Raw genomic sequence first — 16,218 nt, 5'->3', positions numbered from 1 at the left:
TTTGATAGCTGAGTAATCAGGGTCCTTTTTTAAAGCATGTGTGCTGTTAGCACCCAACAGTAGATTCATCAGTAAAGACAATGCCTTTAGCTCCCCAAGCAGCCATCAGCTTCAAATAATTCTCATGTGGGAGGGAAACTGAATGTTGATAACAGACCTAGTTTAATACAGGCCTTGTGCAGACAACTGTTGCTATCATTCCTAAGTGTAACTACCATGTGATGCCCAAGTGACTTCATAAATGCAACCACTCTGTGATGCCCAGGTCACTTCATAAGTGCAGCTACCATGTCCTGACCAGGTGACAGCATCTTGAGGCACAGCTCTCTATTGCTTGGCTCTTCCATTTTTGTTTCCTTCTCTTCTTCCATGGTGTCTCCTGACCCACAGAAAGAGTGATATGACTATCCTATTGAGGAGAGAGCACTCAACACTGGCTTCTTTTCAGACCTTGACCTGTCATGAGTCTGCAGTAACTACCATTTGTTGCAATAGGAGGCTTCTCTGACGAATGTTGACAGTAGCACTATCTTGCCACTAAATCTTAATGATCTAGGAGATGTTTGGCAACACATTCATTTAGTCATATACCAAACCAAAACAGAATCAAGAGATTTGTCATTATGGTCTGTGACCTCTCCATCTTTGGACCTTGAACCACCTCCACAGTAGCCGATATGAAATGCCCCTACAGAACAGGAATCAGAGTCAACCAGAATGCAGTTGACTGCCTCTATGATAGACATACTACTGCTACAGTAGACACACCTTGGCTGTCCGGTTGGTATCTCCCATAGCATGTATTATCTAATATTGAATATGTGTGTGTCTGGACTGAGTTGTGGTGAAGGGTCATAAGGTGATGTGATTGTTCAGGACTGTTAGACATCATGGTAAAATTCTTTAGAACTGCATGAAGCTTCTCTTCTTTCCTAGACTGGACAAGATTCAAGTACCTGATGACCAAGATGGAAAGATGAATGAATAGTAGTTTATTTTGGAGACAGTGACTTGCATAATAGATTTTAAATAGACGAGGAAATACTATTCTATCTTATGTATTTGAATACTTATATATGTTATCCTATATCCCCTTCAATTTTGACCTGAGTAAGTTCAATATTTAGAGGAACTAGCCATAATACATTTGACTCTGATGGGTTGTTGAAAAGAAAATGGGTAATAATGATTTGAGGTAATTTAAACCCATTTCTAGGGGTTTTTCATTTATCACAGCTCTGAGGAGAATCTCAGCACCACACATATTGAGTAGGATTTGTGATCAAAGCTTCCTCACACAGACAAAAGGATATCAACATGGAAATAGAAGTTGTGGCAAAACAGACATGGGAGTTGAATGTAAACATGCTTCTCATATATAAAGAAGATATTTCATAGGCTAATTTCTAATTTTACAGGAAATAAATAGCCAGGAATTTTGGACAAATAAGAAAATCAAGAGCATAGAATCAAGTACAAGAAGAAGGAACAATGAATAGAACTGGAGAAGTGAAAAGACCAGCCACAAACACTATGAGGTAGGTAGACACTTAAATCCATTGACTCACTCAAGGGCAGCTATGGTTCTGTAAATATAGATTGAACTATTAATGTATCCTGTGAAAAGCTAGATTCCATGTCTTTAGTATTTCATCTCCCTTGAATGTGTGTGTGTGTGTGTGTGTGTGTGTGTGTGTGTGTGTGTGTGTGTCTGTATGTATTGACAGGTACCTCTCTGCAAACACTGACCACCTTTCTTTAAAAAAGGTTTTCACCATTTCTCCCCTCAGCATTTGATAAGCAATTGGGTGCTTTTGTGGTATTGACATGCCTTAGGGACACCTATTTATAATTGGGCACCTCTTTCTTTCAATGTTTTCAGTTACCAGAATTCACAGTACCTCCCTCTTCATTCCCGGTTCCAGTCGTTCCTAGAAGTCTCCATATGTATCCAATTTATGCACACCTGATGAGCATAATTGGTACTTGAGTAACTGTGGAGAATGAGGAACTGAGAAAGGTATATTCTGCTCCATTTTGTCAAGAGTTTTAAGGAAAACTCTAACAACATCTAATTCCCTTTATGTGTATCCACCCTGGGTGGATTTACTCACCCTGGGTGTAGAAGTTCAGTTTACAGACTAACTGGAAATAATCATGAAGAATGACATACAGCACTTCAGTAAACATGTGTGAGTAGACATGAAGAAAACACCCACCTGCCTCCTCTTCTAAGTTACTACATGGATCTTAGCCTGTGAGGTACTTGGACTTGTGTAATACAACAAGGTTGGGTTTTTGTTTTTTTGTTTTTCTTATACAAGTGCAGATTATTTTTATAACTGTTTTCCCTGAACTTACCTGTCAATAAAGAATGGCTTGGTGTCATGTGACTTTATTTAGCAATACCCTGATAATGGGCTGATATAAAAGGGAGTACTGTCAGGATTAAAATGAGTTAACAGTGGCATCTATCCATTTATATTTAGAAATTCTTGTTTTATTTCTACCATATCTAATTCATTTTATCACATAAATATCTATTATTATTCATAAAAGTATAACATTTACTTCTTAACTAAATTTACTTAAGTTTAACACTTGTCTATTTAAAAAAACAGTAAATATTAGCTATACACTGGCTCAGATAAGGTTGTCCGAAAATAAATCAGCTTTTGCTATGAGACTATTTCACAGCAATTGTTTTTCATCATGATTTGGCATAAAAATCAGCTAGGTATTTAAGTATATTCAGGCTAGGTTGCCAGGCCATATCTGTTAAGTTATAATCACTTGGTGGTGGAGTTCTGTCACTGAGTGCTTTCAAAGCTCTAGTGTGTTTTTAATGTGCGGCTATAGCTGGGAGCCAATGGGTAGCAGGATGCAGATTTTAAAGAATGAAGAGCAGATATTTTGTCAGGTACATATTTATGTGTAAATATAGCCACAAGCAAGTTGGTTTAATGATATAGTCATATTGAAGGTTTCATATAGCAAGGTTTCTTTTTACCAAGAATAACAAATAATATTTCAGCACGAACGACCCACTGCTACCCAGCAGTTTGGAGAGTTGCTTTACTGATCATTCCTACTGGGACCATGCTTAGGTTCAGCCCCTTAGTTTAATTACTCACCTCTGCAAGCCACTTGACTCCTGGATGCAGCAGTTCCATTTTAATAAAATAATGGAAGAGTGGATATTGACTTATATGCCCCCCAACGATCTGTCCACCTGCAAATTCTGAGCAATATCTTATTTCTGCTTTATTTGTTTCTAATGATAATAATTGAAAGGTGAATCATAGAAGCTATACATGAGGTTTCAATTCACTTTTTTGTAGTATATATAGATTTTGAAAACTAATTTTTCTTCCCCTGAGCTGACAGTTCGGCCAGCAAGCAACCTTTTTAACAGCCTTACCCAGAGAGGAAACCAGCTTGAGTATGCACAGAGAAGACAAGGCTGACCTAGTAATGAGGCCAGCAAAACTGCATTGATTTTCTTTCTTGACCTTCCTTCCCATTTAACTATTTGTCAATACTGGAGACAGAAAGCTGTGGAATATAATTTTTCAGTAGCTCGAAAAAGAATATAACTTGTCCAACAAGGAAACTTGGATGCGATTGACATCGAGTGAGAGCTTTTAGTAAAATGACTCTTCTCACATCTTCGGTAGGCTCAAACAAGTATTTGTTGTTTTGATGCTTTTTTTATTGGTTATTTTTTATTTACATTTCAAACGTTATTCCCTTTCCCAGTTTCCCTTCACAAAAGCCCCTTTCCCTCCTTCTCCCCCTGCCTCCATACAAATGCTCCCCCACCCACCGACCCACACCCTCCCCACTATCACAGCCTCCCCCACACTGGGGCATCGAGCCTTCACAGGACCAAGGGCCTCCCCTCCCATTGGTGCCAGACAAGGCCATCCTCTGCTACATATGTAGCTGGAGCCATGCATTTCTCCATGTGCAATCTTTGGCTGGTGGTCTACTCACTGGGAGCTCTGGCAGGGTCTAGTTGGTTGATATTGTTGTTCTTCCAATTGGGTTGCAAACCCCTTCAGTTCCTTCAGTCCTTCCCCTAACTTCTACATTGGGGTCCCCATGCTCAGTCCAATGGTAGGCTGGAAGCATCCACATCTGTATTGGTCAGACTCTGGTAGAGCATCTCAGGGGACAGCTATATCAGGCTCCTGTCAGCAAGCACATCTTCCATCAGCCATAGTGTTTGTGTTTGGTGGCTGCATATGGCATGGATCCCCAGGTGGGACAGTTTCTGGATGGACTTTCCTTCAGTCTCTGCTCCATTCTTTGTCTTTGTATTACCTTCAGACAGGAGCAATTCTGGATCAATATTTTTGAGATGGGTGGGTGGCCCCATCCCTCAACAGGGGGCTGTGTCTAATCTCTGGATCTGGTCTCTATAGGTTCTCTCTCTCTCTCTTTTGTTGTATTTCAGCTAATGTCATCCCAAATGAGTTCTGGGAGCCTCTTGTTTTCCTGGCATCTGGGTCTTTTTGGTGGCTACCCCAGTTCCCCATCCCCCATTGCTACATATGTCTGTTCAATTTCTTGGCCCTCTGTACACCCTCCCATCCCCTCTCATACCTGATCCTGCCCTTCTTTTATCCCTATCCCTTCTCTTCCTCCTCTCAAATCCTTCTCCCCCTTTACCTCCTGTAATTATAGTAGTTAGCATGTAGAGGATTGCAAATTGATCCTTTTATAAACCTCAAGTTCAAGTAGATTAAGGATCTCCACATAAAACCAAATACACTGAATCTAATATAAGAGAAAGTGCGAAAGAGCCTCAAACACATTGGCACAGGAGAAAATTACTTGAACAGAAAGGCCCAGGCTCGAAGATCAACTAGACAAATGGGATCTCTTAAAATTGAAATGCTTCTGTAAGCAAAGGACACTGTCATGAGGTCAAACAAATTTTAATCAGTTAAAAATATTTTAAAATGAGGTGTGTGTGTGTGTGTGTGTGTGTGTGTGTGTGTGTGTGTGTGTAACAAATGTGTGTAGACATGAATGCCATAGTATATATATGGATAGAAGACCAATTTTTGGAGGCATTTCTCAACTTCTACGTTTTTGTAGGTTCCAGGAATTTAACTCATGTCCCTAGGCTTGCTGGGTACCTTTCACATCTACCTACTGAGCCATTTGCTGGCCCTCAAATATATATTTTGTCCTAAGCTTACGACTGACACCACTCTTATTTCCCTTTTATGAGGAGCTTAGACTTCTTTCTCACTTTTTTTCTTTTATAGCCCTAATATATTCCTTGATCTTTCTTGACCCTTCATATGCAGGATATTCCATGAAGTGTCTCACAATATTTCTAATAAATTCATTACTTTGACAGTATCTCTTAGTGAGTTCTTCAAGGTCAAAAGCAAGTCCCATTCACATCCCTTGCTCTAGGTGTAACCCAAGGCCCATGTGAGACCCAGTGTCTGGGTTTCTGTCTAATACCTGTGAATCAGGGAGCAAATCAAAATTATTTCCCCAACACCGTGCCTACCTTCCTGTGACTGCATATATGGTGTCTCATGTACCCTGGAGGTAAAAGTAGCAAAGGATAATTACAAAATGTTTGTAAAATATTTTGCTCAAAACAAAAAAAAATAGTTCCATGTCTCCATATTTGTTACATACTAGTTTATAAAGAAAGTTTGTTGATGACCTGTTTTCTTATAGCATATTATTAGATATCTACTCAATTCCTAATGGGAAGCTTAGTTGAGTATGCTATATTATGAGCTGACATTGATAGAGTAGATGGGTAAAATTACCGTGTTCACTTCACGAACATTTTAAAAGTTTATTGTGGGAGCAAAGTGTTATTGGTCATTAGAGATAGCATAGGTATTGGTGAGAAAGTGATCAATTATATACATCCTTGTTTAAAGGTTAGCAAATGGATTGTTAACATGGCTATAGAGCAGACATTTCTAAAATACTAAGAGCAGAGGTGAGCATTTTGGAAGTAGGCCAGCTGCAGAGAAAAATATCCCAATAGTGTGAGTTAACCTTAAGGCAAACCATGGCTTATATATAAATGTCTGCTACTGGATCCAATTTAATCTCAAAATCACTTCATCATTATCTGTACATATGTGTGCATGTTGTCAAGTATAAGTGTATTCAAGATAGATGACGTGGTCAAAGAGGGGCCAGATCTTTGAGAATGCTAAAATGATATTTTTAAAATTCATATGTCACTATGACCCCCTTTCTCCTCTTCTGGGTCTGTTTGTTTCAGATTAATATCCCCTGTGGTGTGATCATTATCTATTAATCTATATGCCTGTCTGTTTAGAATAAGAGCCTTTTACAGCAGGACTATAGATCATATTCCTGTTTATATTTATCTATCCAATGTATATACAAACTTTGTAATGTGTGTTTGTATATGTGGGTAAAATTAGAAGCACATAGTTCCTGATGCTGTAAAACATGTAATATTATATATAGTTCTACACAGTCTGCTTTTTACATGTCTGCCCTTAGATGGCATTTGAATGATGAATGTTTTCACAATTTTGAGAATCACCTTAGAACTTTTTTTTAAGATTTATTTATTTATTATATATAAGTACACTGTAGCTGTCTTCAGATACACCAGAAGAGGGCATCGGATCTCCTTACAGATGGTTGTGAGCAACCATGTGGTTGCTGGGAATTGAACTCAGGACCTCTAGGAAGAGTAGTCGGGTGCTCTTAACTCCTGAGCCATCTCTCCAGCCCACCTTAGAACTTTTAATATTGTGCAATTGTTCCTCAGTGTAGAACTAACCTGCTTTAGAAAAATAAAAATAAAAAAACAAAAAAAAAAAAACAAAAAACAATATGCATGGCTTGGTGACTTGAATGAGCATTTCCCTAAAGCCTCATATATTTGCATAGTTACTTTCCAGCCAATGAAGTATTGGGAAGGCTGTCTTTCCTTCTTGGAGAAGGTGTGTCCTTGTTTGGAGGCGGTATTGTCTTGTAGCTAGGGATGGATTTTGAGTTTCAGAAGCCCACTCCAGGCCCATTGCCTGACTTATGGACTGCTGTCTGAAGATCAGGATGCAGCTCTCAGCTACTTCTCCAGAATTAGGCCTACCTGCCTGTTGCTAGCTGTCATGATATTAATGAGCTAACCCTCTGAAACTGTAGCAAGCCCCCAATTAAGTTAAGTAGAACAAATTCTTTCTACTGTAAGTAGTGTTGGTCCTGTGTCTCTCCGCAGTAGTAGAACAGTAATGGAACATATGATATAACGCTGTTGTTTGACTAAATACAAGAAAGGAAAATACAAAAAGCATGAGAATTAATCTTTTTCTTCATGTGTCAATTATAAACCAAAATAAAAATAACATTGAATTGCTTTCCACTCACATTCATATACACAGACATATTCATACAGGTAAATTGATAATAGATTACATTTTTATATCAATTGGGTTTTTTCTATTAGTTTCTAATTAGTTATTGTGATAAGATACTATGAAAAAAGCAACTGAAAGCAGAAAAGAATTTATTTTGGTGACTGTTGCAGAAGAATAATGCTGTCATGTTGGAGAAGAAAATGCAGCTGAGGCCAACACTGGGTTAGCCCATTTTCTTTTCTTTTTTTCGTTCTTTTTATTTATTTTTTAATAATTTTTTGTGGGTATCAGAAACTGCTTTTGCCTCCAGAATGACATCACTTGGTCACCTACAGGGGACAGGGATCTGCACATTTGTTGCCATGACAACGGCCATACATTCCCAGTATACATTTGGTTCAGCTCCCTCCTTCATCTGGGAGCAGATATGTCACGGTTTAAATAAAAGGCAGCCCCTCTCTGACCCCTTCCTCTTTTTTCTCCCTTCTCCCCTCCCTCCATCGTCCCCAATAAACCTCTTGCACGTGGGACCTTTATTGGCCTGGTGTGGTCTGTCGGGATGAGAGCGGCGATTATATCACAACACTTTTATTCTTTAATCTTTTTTTACATCCCAGTCTTTATTCCCCTTCTGGTCTGCCTTCTGACTGTTCCACATCACATATGCCCCCCACCCTGACTGCTGTCTCCAAGAGGATGTCCCCACCCGTCCACCTCCACCCAACCAGACCTCTTCACTCCCTGGAGCCTCAAGTCTCTAGATGGTTAAGTGCATCATTTTCACTGAGTCCAGACCAGGCAGTCCTCCGCTGTGTATGTGTTGGGGCCTCATATCAGCTGGTGTGTGCTGCTGTGTGGATGGTTCTGTGTCTAAGCGATCTCAGAGGCCCAGGTTAGTTGATGCTGCTGGTCTTCCTATACGGTTGTCCTCTTCCTCAGCTTCTTCCACCCTTTTCTGTAATTCAGAACCACAGGGTGATATCTTTTTCTGTAATATCTGCATCTGACTCTTTCAGCTGCTTGTTGGGCCGTTCAGTGGGTGGTCAAGATTTGTAAGCACACCAGAGCATCAGTAATAGTGTCAGGCCTTATGGACTCCTCTTGAGCTGGATCCCAATTTGGGCCTGCCACTGAACCTCCCTTCTCTCAGGCTCTTCTCCATTTTTGACCCTGCAGTTCTTTCAAACCATAACAATTCTGGGTCAGAGTTTTTGACCGTGGGATGCCAACACCATCCCTCCACTTGCAACACCATCCCTCCACTTGATGGACTCTGCAAGCTCCCTCTCCCTACTGTAGGATGTTTCATCTATGGTCCCTCCCTTGGAGTCTTGAGAACATTTCACCTCCCAGGTCTCTGGTCCATTTTCTCCAGCACACCAGGTGCAAAGGCACCTGGAAGTGGGATGAGGCTATTAAACCCCAAATCTTAAGGCTTCAGGTAATGTATTTCCTCCAGCAGGGCTCCACCTCGGAATGGTTCCATATTGTTCACAAACGATCCTATGAGCTGAAGGCCAAGTGCTGAAATCTATTCGCCTATGAGGATCATTCCTCATTCAAACAACCACTCTTTTAAAACAGGAGACTAGTTTATTTATTTATTGAAAGTTTGTACAGCTTTTCCTAGTAGATACACAAAAAAGCGTCACTCATTCTTGATACATGACTGGAAGTCTACACAGTGACAGAACATATCTACATACCTAGCCTTAGGACTTGTAACAGATTTTAAATTGTGCCTTCTGTGGGTAAACCTTCAGCAGTAGCTGCTGTTAGGAGTATTCTATGCCTCTTTTCCTATTTACAAACTTGATTAAATGAGAGCATTAAAGATTTTTATATTTGCACAGGGAACATTTCTTTTGAAATTCTAGTTATGATTTTCGTTCACTCTGTTCTGCGACTTTAGCGGCTAAAGTGATGTACAGTGTACATCCCCAACACTTTTCAAACATGGCAGCTCATAAACCAGAGGCACAGATATTGTTCTCAGCTCTTAACTCACTCCTGTAATGTAATCAACAGAGAAACTCTACTTTACCAATAAATCTGATCTCTCCAAGTTGGACAATATTTAAAAATAACATCACATAATTGATGAAAGATGGATGAGTATGAATAGTTAACCCTTTTCCTAACTTTCAGGAATTTCTTCTAGACTATTCTCATGTAAAACCATTTAAGGGTAGTTAGAAACTTCTGTTTGAATTGATGTAACATGAACGTGTGATATATACACACTAGAATTTTATTCAGATAGAATGAGAACTAAAATTATGAAATTTACAGGAAATGAATGGACTAGAACACAATATACTTAGCGAGGTAGGTCAGTCTCAGAACAACATACACGAAAGGCACTCATTCAGTTACTCCCGCCTTATCATGTTAAACATATGAAATGATATGGGAGTAATCTCCTTAAAGTCCAAGAAAGGGGAGAGGAGTTGATGAGATGGAAAAAGGAGATTGAAAGTGGGGAGGAAAATGTAACCCAGGACGCATTAGAAGAGAGAACGATGAACTTCCAATCGAAACTGGGTAATGAAAATGAGGAATCACAGGCAGCAAAATGTACATAAAATTTCATGAGAGTTGTTACTATGTATGAATGTTAAAAATTAAACAAATCATTATTAATGATAACAATAAAAAGATAAAGCCTATGGGCACTGAGCCAAAGCATAACATTGCTATCTTTCAGCAATATCCTTCTATTTACATATTTTTGGATCTAACCAAGGCTTCTAACATTTCCGCCAATGTGTAGTCCGAATGTCTTCATTCTCAGTGCTGGGCGTGTTTTTCCATTGATGTACAATCTGGTAATGGGTTCATTTGAATGCTCATTGGTTTATGTATTGTTCCTGGTTTTTATAAATAGGAAGTTTATTAGCAGGTAGAGTCCTGCATTCTTTTGGATCAACAGAGATGCATGTCATTCTATCATGCTTGCCATGTGATTAATAGGTGGGATTAAATGACATGCTATTCTAAGGAAGATCCTTTCATATCTAGGTGAGGCATGAATGTTGCAGCTAATTAGCAATGCTTCTCATTTGTGCAATAAGGAATTATGACACACACATTTTCTCCAACCCAAATGATACATTCTGCACCTCTTTTCAGGGACATTTACCCAAAGATTTCTATATGTCTAAATTATATTTCATTAAGTTTTTTACTGCTTTTCCTCATGTACATTGGTTAATAAAGCATTGATTAAATGAGCTAATTATCTTAAGTAAGACAAAATTCAGAGATTTCACCCTAAGCTAAAACTCAATATTTTAGAGCTAATATTTCTTGTTTAGAATATAAGTACAGGAAATACAGAATGTTTAACCTTTGAGAGCTTTGATTTTCTTGATAAATGTTTGTAAGTTGAAGTATTATGTCTGTCAACTAACTGATCCTGGCAAAATCAGAAGTATTGTGTCACTAGAAGAAGTAAAGAAGGGGCAATATTTTATAAAATAAAATTAATAGAGACATAACATTGTTCGGTGTATTTAATATATGAAATATCGCTTTAAACTATGTGTTTGTATAAGGGGACATTATTTTTATTTTATTGGGTTTCAAGATGGTGATAAATTTCTGGGTATATCACTTCATGTCCTAAGTGTTTATTTTTAATTAATTCTTAATTTCCAACAGTTTTTCTATTTGTTTAGAAATGGCATGTAAAAGCACAAACCAATCTATTTCACTTTCATGTAACACACACACACTTGTGTGTGTGTGTGTGCGTGTGTGTGTTTTCCTGTGTGGGGAAGTACAATTTTATACTAATCTGTGGAAACCAGAGGTTGATGTGTGTATTTTGTTGTATGTATTTTCCTCAATTGCATTCTAGGTCTGGAAAAACACACACCTGCGCGCGCGCGCACACACACACACACACACACACACACACACACACACACAGACAAATACAGACATAGACACACAGACATGTACACACAGACACACAATACAGTGTTAGGCTTAGGCTTAGTTATTGTTAATGAGGGATAAAATCAATGTTTTCTGTTTTTGTGTCTGAGAGCACCCACTTCTGCCAAAAACTACAACTGGATGAATTACATCTGTAGCTTATAAAAAAGCCAAGAATCTCTCACTCTGTGTCCTATTAACCCTTGCTCCTGAAGATCTGACAAACTGTCCTGTAGAAGTTGAATAGCTCAGAGACTGTATAAGAGAAGCAACAGAGAGAGGCTGTGATCCAGATCTCAGCCTGAATCTGTCCTTCAACTACTCTAACTCAGGGTAGATGTGTGAGAAAGCTGTCGTGGATGGAGACCTACCTGAAGCTCTAGATCCCTAATACTTGAAGCACTGCCATGAAGGGTGACACTTTGAAGCGGGGAAACACCAGCCTCTGGCCAATACTCTAACTCCAGAATGAGGGACCATAATGACATTGTTCCTTAAATTAATACATTTTTAAACACTTTTGCTGAGAGAATAGAATCATGTTTCCATTTTTATACTTGGACGTTTAATTTATAAATCAATTCTTTCTTTTCTTAGTAGTAATGTCTTCCTTCAGATATGGAATTTACCATCTTTTACAATACCCCTCAAATAGCATCAAGCTATAGATATAGTAGCCAATACAGTCAAATTATTATGTTGCCCATGGTGGAAGATCTCACAGGAAGAGAAGACTAGAATATCTACACATAAAGACAAATTTAAATATATAAATAAAAAACAAAAGTTCCACATCAATACAAATTACACAGGTGAAGCAGCAAGACACCTCTGTGAACCCACATAAAACTACAAATTTAGAATTGAATATCTAGAAATCCTGGCATAAATTCAATTCCCAAAAGTAATGAAAACAAAGCACAGTGACATTCATCTGATGACTGAGTTGAGGAAGAGTATATTCATATTTCCTGCTGTATGTCTGCGAACACAGTTTCATGGCACAAGCTTATAGGACAGAGTAGTGCAATATTGCATAGAACATAGTAGAAGGTTTATTTTACAGGATGTGCCATGTTTCAGACACAAATGGAAATGTGGATGATGCTATTCTATTAATAAATGCTCTTATTTGATTCCCTCAGCACATAAGTCTGTGCAGGTCTTAAAGTTTTAGGTTTTATTTCTTACTTCATTAGTGTGCCATTCCCCGGCTGCATATTCTGAGAGGCTATAGCGACAATGATGTATTTCATCTTTAGAGGAAATTGCATATCTCCGCGCAGGAAAATAGAGGATTTGTGAATCATCTTTCCTGGTGGTCTATTATAATGATATCAGTAACTGTCAATAATCCATTAGCATGTGAGCACTCAAATTAAGGCAATAATTACCTGTCAGTCCCTCACTAACATTGCATGCAGTTAGATTTTTTATCTGATGGCATTTCCATCTGGTAAAGACAGAGAAGATATGAAATCAAAAACAGCATAGACTAAATATTTATCACTTATTACTGAGATGTTAAACATTAAAGACATCAGAATCCGAATGCAAAATATTTCTCTCTAAGGGCTGCTTTGATGTTAAACGAATGAGTTTACATTTGAAATTAATTCTAGGCTAAGTATATAATACTACCCTATAGAGAAGATATTGATAAACTGCAGATGCAAAATAAACTCTGCACCAAAACAATCTCAGGAAGTGTTCCAAAATATATTACATGAATTAGGAAATATATATAATTTTATAGTCATCTTTAAATGTTAAGTTGATGGTAAAGTCTAAATCATAATATCGGAAAATTTTAACATGAGATTATCTAGTTTTTGTACAAATTCTATGCCCTATCTGTGCATCCATAAAAAACTCACCAAAGTCTTCTGAACTGACTCTTCAGTATATGGGTTTCCAAATTTAAAATTAAAAATTAAAAACATTTCCATATCATTATTTTAAATATTAACCTGCTAATGATAAAAAATAATTTATCACTGAATGTGACCATTAGTTTACAATTTCCCCAGAGTAAGTTATAAAAAAAATGGATTCTTTTTTTTTTTTTTTTTATTAACTTGAGTATTTCTTATATACATTTCGAGTGTTATTCCCTTTCCCGGTTTCCGGGCAAACAACCCCCTCCCCCTCCCCTTCCTTATGGGTGTTCCCCTCCCAACCCTCCCCCCACTGCCGCCCTCCCCCCAACAGTCTAGTTCAGTGGGCATTCAGTCTTAGCAGGACCCAGGGCTTCCCCTTCCACTGGTGCTCTTCATAGGATATTCATTGCTACCTATGGGGTCAGAGTCCAGGGTCAGTCCATGTATAGTCTTTAGGTATTGGCTTAGTCCCTCGAAGCTCTGGTTGCTTGGCATTGTTGTACATATGGGGTCTCAAGCCCCTTCAAGCTCTTCAAGTTCTTTCTCTGATTCCTTCAACGGGGGTCCTATTCTCAGTTCAGTGGTTTGCTGCTGGCATTCGCCTCTGTATTTGCTGTATTCTGCCTGTGTCTCTCAGGAGCGATCTACATCCGGCTCCTGTCGGTCTGCACTTCTTTGCTTCATCCATCTTGTCTAATTGGGTGGCTGTATGTGTATGGGACCACATGTGGGGCAGGCTCTGAATGGGTGTTCCTTCAGTCTCTGTTTTAATCTTTGCCTCTCTCTTCCCTGCCATGGGTATTCTTCTTCCCCTTTTAAAGAAGGAGTGAAGCATTCACATTTTGCTCATCCGTCTTGAGTTTCATTTGTTCTAGGCATCTAGGGTAATTAAAGCATTTGAGCTAATAGCCACTTATCAGTGAGTGCATACCATGTATGTCTTCCTGTGATTGGGTTAGCTCACTCAGGATGATATTTTCCAGTTCCAACCATTTGCCTACGAATTTCATAAAGCTGTTGTTTTTGATAGCTGAGTAATATTCCATTGTGAAGATCTACCACATTTTCTGTATCCATTCCTCTGTTGAAGGGCATCTGGGTTCTTTCCAGCTTCTGGCTATTATAAATAAGGCTGCGATGAACATAGTGGAGCACGTGTCTTTTTATATGTTGGGGCATCTTTTGGGTATATGCCCAAGAGAGGTATTGCTGGATCCTCAGGTAGTTCAATGTCCAATTTTCTGAGGAACCTCCAGACTGATTTCCAGAATGGTTGTACCAGTCTGCAATCCCACCAACAATGGAGGAGTGTTCCTCTTTCTCCGCATCCTCGCCAGCATCTGCTGTCACCTGAATTTTTGATCTTAGCCATTCTCACTGGTGTGAGGTGAAATCTCAGGGTTGTTTTGATTTGCATTTCCTTTATGACTAAAGATGTTGAACATTTCTTTAGGTGTTTCTCAGCCATTCGGCATTCCTCAGCTGTGAATTCTTTGTTTAGCTCTGAACCCCATTTTTTAATAGGGTTATTTGTCTCCCTGCAGTCTAACTTCTTGAGTTCTTTGTATATTTTGGATATAAGGCCTCTATCTGGTGTAGGATTGGTAAAGATATTTTCCCAATCTGTTGGTTGCCGATTTGTCCTAACCACAGTGTCCTTTGCCTTACAGAAGCTTTGCAGTTTTATGAGATCCCATTTGTCGATTCTTGATCTTAGAGCATAAGCCATTGGTGTTTTGTTCAGGAAATTTTTTTCCAGTGCCCATGTGTTCCAGATGCCTCCCTAGTTTTTCTTCTATTAGTTTGAGTGTGTCCGGTTTGATGTGGAGGTCCTTGATCCACTTGGACTTAAGCTTTGTACAGGGTGATAAGCCTGGTTCGATCTGCATTCTTCTACATGTTGACCTCCAGTTGAACCAGCACCATTTGGTGAAAATGCTATCTTTTTTCCATTGGATGGTTTTGGCTCCTTTGTCAAAAATCAAGTGACCATAGGTGTGTGGGTTCATTTCTGGGTCTTCAATTCTATTCCATTGGTCTATCTGTCTGTCTCTGTATCAATACCGTGCAGTTTTTATCACTATTGCTCTGTAATACTGCTTGAGTTCAGGGATAGTGATTCCCCCTGATGTCCTTTTATTGTTGAGGATAGCTTTAGCTATCCTGGGTTTTTTGTTATTCCAGATGAATTTGCAAATTGTTCTGTCTAACTCTTTGAAGAATTGGATTGGTATTTTGATGGGGATTGCATTGAATCTGTAGATCACTTTTGGTAAAATGGCCATTTTTACTATATTAATCCTGCCAATCCATGAGCATGGGAGATCTTTCCATCTTCTGAGGTCTTCTTCAATTTCTTTGCTCAGTGTCTTGAAGTTCTTATTGTACAGATCTTTTACTTGCTTGTTTAAAGTCACACCGAGGTACTTTATATTATTTGGGTCTATTATGAAGGGTGTTGTTTCCCTAATTTCTTTCTTGGCTTGTTTCTCTTTTGTGTAGAGGAAGCCTACTGATTTGAGTTAATTTTATACCCAGCCACTTTGCTGAAGTTGTTTATCAGCTTTAGTAGTTCTCTGGTAGAACTTTTGGGATCACTTAAATAAACTATCATATCATCTGCAAATAGTGATATTTTGACTTCTTCTTTTCCGATCTGTATCCCCTTGACCTCCTTTTGTTGTCTGATTGCTCTGGCTAGGGAGAGAGTGGGTAGCCTTGTCTAGTCCCTGAGTTTAGTGGGATTGCTTCAAGTTTCTCTCCATTTAGTTTAATGTTAGCAACTGGTTTACTGTATATGGCTTTTACTATGTTTAGGTATGGGCCTTGAATTCCTATTCTTTCCAGGACTTTTATCATGAAGGGGTGTTGAATTTTGTCAAATGCTTTCTCAGCATCTAATGAAATGATCATGTGGATTTGTTCTTTCAGTTTGTTTATATAATGGATCACGTTGATGGTTTTCCGTATATTAAACCATCCCTGCATGCCTGGGATGAAGCCTACTTGAT

General features: G+C 38.7%; 1 long non-coding RNA gene across 1 annotated transcript in view; it reads left to right on the top strand.

The window, feature by feature from the left end:
- Nucleotides 1-298: 298 nt before the first annotated feature.
- Nucleotides 299-16,218, top strand: part of LOC108348945 (uncharacterized) — a 29,186-nt gene continuing 13,266 nt past the window's right edge. The window contains exons 1-2 of the long non-coding RNA XR_015644288.1: nucleotides 299-780; nucleotides 1,419-1,538. This is a non-coding gene — a long non-coding RNA (uncharacterized LOC108348945). The remainder of the gene's footprint in view (nucleotides 781-1,418; nucleotides 1,539-16,218) is intronic.

The sequence above is a fragment of the Rattus norvegicus genome, chromosome 19 (genome assembly GCF_021556685.1).
Source record: "Rattus norvegicus strain SHRSP/BbbUtx chromosome 19, alternate assembly SHRSP_T2T, whole genome shotgun sequence".
NCBI lineage: Eukaryota > Metazoa > Chordata > Mammalia > Rodentia > Muridae > Rattus > Rattus norvegicus.
This window is presented reverse-complemented; position numbering and strand designations above follow the sequence as displayed.